The following is a 7,140-nucleotide window of genomic DNA, read 5'->3' on the forward strand; positions in this document are numbered from 1 at the left end:
AACCACTGTGTCACCATGGCTCTTATAATCACAAAACAATGATTCCTGTAATCTACTCACAAGGAGCAGCTGCCCAAAGTCATATGGGTTATCTCAATGATCTCTCCTTCCTCTGAAATTTTTTCTCCAGTAGAGATCAAGCATCCAGCTGAGGTTTTCATCATAAGCACTGTCCTACTACCTGCAGGACATCAGCTCTCCATAGCTCTCACCAGAAGTTGAAAAATAGGCAACATTTTAGGCTGATGGGCATCACTAGGCTTTTGAACTACATCTTGGGTGCTGTGACAAAATAGTAGACTCGGTGGATGCAGCCATTCATTTAGTAGAATATAACCTTGCCACCTTCCTAGACTCACTGATCTCTGCTAGGATCAAGCTTACCTTTGTTATGTAATGTTTTCTGGAAAGGTAAAGGCTCTTCCAAATCAGGCTGAGTTGCAACAATTCACTGTTTTAATCTTTTGAGAATATCTACAGGGGCTTATATGAGTCAGTAAAAATGGTGGAAAGTCTAGCAGTTTGCCTTTCTTTCTTTCTTTCTTTCTTTCCTTCTTTCCTTCTTTCCTTCCTTCCTTCCTTCCTTCCTTCCTTCCTTCCTTCCTTCCTTCCTTCTTTCTTTCTTTCTTCATGATACTTAAGTGGATGAGATCAGTGGTGTGATTCAAATAATTTAACAACCGGTTCACCCAAGGTCAGGATGGCTGTTGTGGGAGGCGTGGCCCATCCCATCCCTGTCCTCCAGCACATGCGAGATGAGCCTCCTGCAATGGCCAACCTGACCCTGGGCAAACCAGTTGTTCAGTTATGCCACTCACCAGGCTATCAAAGGGGATCCTGGCTACTGTGCTGCACTGGAGAAACGGGCAATGGAGTGGCCAGCACAAGGGAAGGAGAAGGCCGCTTTCCCTCTTTCTTCTCCCTGCTCCTCCTCCTTCACTTGTGCCGGAGGTGGTGGTGGTGCAATTTAACAACCGGTTCGCCCAAACCGATGCGAACTGTTGGTTACCCAGAGTTCCTTGGTTAGTCACAATTCAATTGTTGTTCTCTTCACATTCTTTTAAAGACTGCCATTCTCCATAAAACAAAGACTTGAATGAATGCTATTGCCATATTTTTTGGAGTATAAGATGCACCGGAGTATAAGACGCATCAAAATTTTGAAGAGGTAAATTTAAAAAAATATATATTTTTTTGCACTCTGCAGACCTCCCAAACCTTCTGCACACCTCATTTTTTTGTGAAAAACGGGGCATCCAGAGAGTTTGAGAGGCCTGCAAAGTGCTCCTGAAGGCTGGATGGGGGGGGGGGGGCAGCAAAGAATGATGCTTTTTCTCGAAAATGGGCCCATTTTTTGTGCAAAAAAAGGGCATGCATAGCCTTTAGGAGGCTTGGAAATGGGCCCATTTTTCTCTTGTTTTTGCCCTCCCCAGCCCCCAGGAGCACTTTGCAGGCCTCCCAAACCCTCTGAAGGTCCATTTTTGCAAAGGGGGCGGGGTTTTGGGAAGCCAAAAAAGCTGTATTCAATGTATAAGATGCACCCAGATTTTCACCCTCTTTTTTGTGGGGGGAAAAGGTGCGTCCTATACTCTAAAAATACAGTACTTACAGAGTAGATGTATTTTTAAACATCATTAGTTACATTTCTATTTTCATTATGTGATTGTATTTTTTTTTCAATGTTAATTTAACTCAAACACTGGATGGAAGATGGATTAAGCACACATTAAGGAAGACAACATAAATACGGGAAATGATAGTCCCTTGCTATGCACAGCCATTTTCACTTAAGTTAAACAATTTTCGTTGCTCAAGCAGAAATGAAAAGGAGTTTTTAAAAAATAAAGTTATTGGTGATGGTTGCCATGTAGTAGAATCCTTGCCCCTCTTGACATGCATTGCAGGGGCAACCAATGTAAAAAGAAAAGAGCTTTCATCATGGGATCATGCTTACATAACAACTTTTTTGATGACCCTAATGAGCATAACCATCAGTATTTACACATTTGAAAACTGATTCTATTTATTTTCCCATCTTGAATAAACATTCTTTCCAGCCCCAGGATTTCATCCATTTGGTCTCATTTGTTTGGGGGGGGGGGTCTCAACTTTATAGCCTTATGGTGTATTGCATATTTATCATCCATATAACTTATTAGTCTTATAATAATATAGCATTCCTGTAGTTATCATTACATAACAGATAATTATATAACATAGTACCATATGTCAGTTGGGTCACCATATCAATTTATTTAATAAGATGTAAGTAATAAATGCATAATATGGTTAGAATGCAGTATTGCATACCAAATCTGTCCACTGCTAGGAGTTCGATTCTCATGGATCAAGGTTGACTGAGCCGTCCAGCCTTCCGAGGTTGACAAAATGAGGACCCAGATTGTTAAGCGAGAAGATTGCTAAGTGAGTTTTGTCCCATTTTACAACTTTTCTTGCCACAATTGTTAAGTGAATCACTGTTAAATTACCGTATTTTTCAGACTATAAGAGTCACCGGTGTTTAAGATACACCAAGATTTTGAAGAGAAAAGTAAGAAAAAAAACGTTTTTGTCCTCCCTGGCCTTCAGGAGCACTCTGAAGGCTTCAGCAGGGCTGGGGAAAGGCAAAAACGCCTCCGTTTTTGTAAAAAAACAGACAGAAAATGGACGGAAAATGGACATTGTTTGCAAAAACAGAGGCATTTTTGCCTTCTCCCAGCCCTGCTGAAGCCTGCAGAGTGCTGCTGGGGGCTGGGGAGCAAAAACGCCTCAGTTTTTGCAAAAAAACAGTTCATTTTTCACAAAAATGGGATGCGAGGGCAAGGCTTCAGGAAGCCAAAAATGGCTGTATTTGATGTATAAGATGCACCAACATTTCCACACACTTTTTTGGGGGGTGGGGGGAAAGGTGCATCTTATACTCCAAAAAATATAGTAGTAATACGATGAATCTGTTTTCCCCGTTGACTTTGCTTGTCAGAAGATTACAAAAGGGGACACAGCAACGGTCTTAAGTATGAACCAGTTGCCAAGCATCCGAATTTTGATCACATGATCATGCGGATGCTGCAGTGGTGGGTTTCAAAAATTGTTCGAACCTACTCTGTGGGTGTGGCCTCCTTTGTGGGAGTGGCTTGCCGCCCATGTGACTGGATGGGAGTGGCTTGCTGCCCATGTGACCGGATATGAAGATGCCGACGACACTTGTCAGAACCACCTTAAATTACCTCACACACAGCACTGGCATGCATAAGAATATGATGTAAACTTGTTTTTTAAAAGGCATCTTTGGTTTGCGTTAAAACAACTTCAACACACGCAATGTTCTGATTGCACCACAAACACAGGAGTCATCCTTACCTTTCACAGAGGCACTGAGTTTTATAAATATGAGCATGATAGTGTAGAATAATCATATCCAAGGACCAGTGGTGGGTTTCAAAAAAAATTGGAACCTCTTCTGTAGGTGTGGCCTGATTTATGCGTCCACTGGTGGAACCTCTTCTAACTGGTTCGGTGGATTTGACGAACCGGTTCTACCAAATAGGTGCGAACTAGTAGGAACCCACCTCTGGTCATAACTGTGAAAAATGGTCATGTCACATTTTCAGTGCTTTTGTAACTTTGAACGCTCACTAAATGAACTGTTGTAAGTCGAGGACCAACTGTACTGTATAGCAATTGCTCTCGCACCCAGATATCTGAAGTTGATCAGTATCTCAATCAGTTTGGATCAGTCATGGTTGGGTCATGGCCATCAGGCTGTCCATGTGAAAGTACCCTCAGGGCCCTGACCCAACTCAAATTTCCTTTTGATAAGCCTCCAAAATACTTTCCAATATATCCCAAACATAATTGACAGGCATGGATACAGGTGGCCCTTGGCCTACGACCAGAGCTGAGCCCAATTTTTTTGTTGCTCAGCGAGACAGTTGCTAAGGGAGTTTTGCCCCATTTTACAACCTCTCTTGCCACAGTTGTTAAGTGAATCAACACAGTTGTTAAGTGAGTATCATGGTTGTAAAGTGAATCTGACTTCCCCATTGACTTTGCTTGTCAGAAGGTCACAAGGGGGGATCACATATCCAAATATCATAAATATGAACCAGCTGTCAAGCGTCCAAATTTGATCACATGATCACAAGGAGGCTGCAAGGCAGCGGTGGTATTCAATCAGTTTTGACAGGTTCTGGAGAACCGGTAGCGGACATTTTGAATAGTTTGGAGGACCGGCAAATAGGCTGGCCATGCCCCCGCTGCCTCCCACCTGATCTTCTTTTGTTGCCTTGAATAGGACAACGGAGCTGGAAAACAGATTAGTGCAGAAGTGGGTTCCTACTGGTTCAGACTGGTTCGGCCGAGTAGGTAGTAACTCAGCCGCCCACTCATCCGAACTGGTTCTATCGGCGGTGCCTATGGCTGCGCCATCTTGTTTCTGGCTTCTGCGCATCTGCGGAAGCCATTTTTTCACTACTGTGCATGCACACTGAGCGCGTATCACAAGGGCACACACACACACGAAATGCGTCCCTGAGCGAAGCAGCAGTAAAAGTATTCGGAACCCACCCCTGGGTTAGTGGGGTGGGGAGGGAATGGGGATTTTGCAGTATCCTTCCCCTGTCACTTCCACGAAGCCACGCCCACAGAACTGTTAGTAAAAATTCTGAATCCCGCCATTGCTGCAAGAGTCACGTGAAAAATGGTCATAGGTCACTTTTTCAGCGACATTGGAATTTTGAACAGTCACTAAACGAATCGTTGTAATTTGAGATCTACCTGTACTTTCCTGCATTTGCTTTTCTAGGGCCGAAAGCCAAGTTGGTTTATTATAAGCTGCATCTTGCTATAATTATCCCCGCAACTGAGAGGCAGAACTGTTAATTTCCAAGGTCTCTAAAAGAATTTCTGATTATTGACTAATCCCTCCTAATCTCTTAAAGACTGCAGCAGTCACCTCATGGTAATGCTGGACACAGTTTTCCCAGGACAATCAAATGGTTGGTGGGATCTTTTGCATGGGCGGAATTCCAAATCAACCGCCCTGTTCAGAACAATCCTGTTTACTGCTTTCGGTTTTTATTGCCCAACAGAATGGACCAATTTGCTAGTTTGATTCCCTTCAGTGCCTTTTATTCTTGAATACAAAACAAACAGAAAGAAAAACATATATGCAGTAAGTAAAAAAATTCTCTCTTTGTTAAAGCCCTACAGATTTAGACTAGACTAGACTAGACTAGACTAGAATACCAGAGTTGGAAGGAACCTTGGAGGCCTTCTAGTCCAACCCCCTGCTTAGGCATGAAATCCTACACCACTTCAGACAAATGGTTATCCAACATCTTCTTAAAAACTTCCAGTGTTGGAGCATTCACAACTTCTGGAGGCAAGCTGTTCCACTGATTAATTGTTCTAACTGTCAGGAAATTTTTCCTAGGTTCTAAGTTGTTTCTCTCCTTGATTAGTTTCCACCCATTGTTCCTTCTTCTGCCTTCGGGTGCTTTGGAGAATAGTTTGACTCCCTCTTCTTTGTGGCAACCCCTGAAATATTTGAACACTGCTATCATGTCTCCCCTAGTCCTTCTTTTCATTGAACTAAACATACTTAGTTCCTGCAACTGTTCTTCATATGTTTTAGCCTCCAGTCCCCTAATCCTCTTTGTTGCTATTCTCTGCACTCTTTCTAGAGTCTCCACATCTTTTCTGCATCGTGGCGACCAAAACTGGATGCAGTTTTAGAAGAGCTTTAGATGATGATGTGAGATATAAATATATGAGGGGTGTGTGTGTGTGTATGATATATAGCAATAGCACTTAGACTTATATACAACTTCACAGTTTAGAGTCAGCCTATTTCCCCCAGCAATCTGGCTCCTCCTTTTCCCCATCTCGGACGGCTGGAAGGCTGAGTCAACCTTGAGCCTGGTTAGATTCGAACTGCCAAATTGCAGTCAGCCGGCAGGCAGCAGAAGTAGCCTAACCACTGTAGCTCATATATGATATATGATGTTTGTGTGTGTGTGTGTGTGTGTCACTCAAGGCAGTGAGCATACCTAACACTTCTGTCTCCTATTTCCCCCACAACAACCACCCTGCAAACATGGATTGGGCTGAGTTGGATGGCCCCAAATCATTCATCTGGGCTTCAGGCATAAGGCAGGCCTAGAATTCACAGTCTCCTAGTTTCTAAGCCAGCATCTTAATCACTACAACAAATGGTTTCTGGTAATGGTTATGGTAGCTGTATTTCATCATAACCCCATAGATAATCAATGTCTATATATGACTCTTTCATTAGCTGCCATGACATCAATGCTTAGGATATCTTGTTACCTTGGAGATTCTTAAATAAGTAATGCTACTACCTGTTACTGCAGTCTCATAGAGTTTCTATAGCTGAGATTTAAAAAAAAAACCATCCCAGATAACCAATACTCTTTTCCATAGTTTCACCTGTGTCTGTATCTATATTATATATTATATCTACATAGAGCATTTTCATAGGAGGGTGTGAATCTCTATACCTCAAATGTTGTCATTGCAAATGAAGGCAAGCATACGTGTTCCAGAATAATGTTGCTGGATCCAATCTGAGTTGGTTACTGGGACCAAAAGGTTTATTCTTCCAAGCTTTGGGGCTTTTCCTGGAGCCCATCATCAGGAGAAGTTCCCTGATGATGGGCTCTAATATGAGCCCAAAAGATGTCTCAGCATCTTCAGAACAGAAAAACAGAGTTGGAAGGGACCTTGGAGGTCATCTAATCCAACCCCCTGATTAAGCAGTAACCCTACACCAGTGATGGCGAACCTTTTTGTAAACGTGTGCCAAAATTGTGTGCATGTGCCAGGGGTGGGTTCCTGCCAGTTCACAAAACTACATTGCTGTTTAGAACCGGTTCCAGCTCCCTCCCCCCACCCGTCCGCACATCATCAAGATGAAGAGTGAGAGGAGGAATTCTGGGAGTTGAAGTCCACAAGTCTTAAAGCTGTCAAGTTTGAACACCCCTGGGGTTTTTTTTCTAAGGGTTAGGGGTGCAAGGGTCTTGTAACTTGACAGCTTTAAGACTTGCGTGCTTCAAATGCCAGAGTTTCTGAGCCAACATTTTGGTTGCTAAGCAAGAGCGTTGTTAAGTGAGTTTCACC

The sequence above is a fragment of the Thamnophis elegans genome, chromosome 3 (genome assembly GCF_009769535.1).
Source record: "Thamnophis elegans isolate rThaEle1 chromosome 3, rThaEle1.pri, whole genome shotgun sequence".
Taxonomy (NCBI): domain Eukaryota; kingdom Metazoa; phylum Chordata; class Lepidosauria; order Squamata; family Colubridae; genus Thamnophis; species Thamnophis elegans.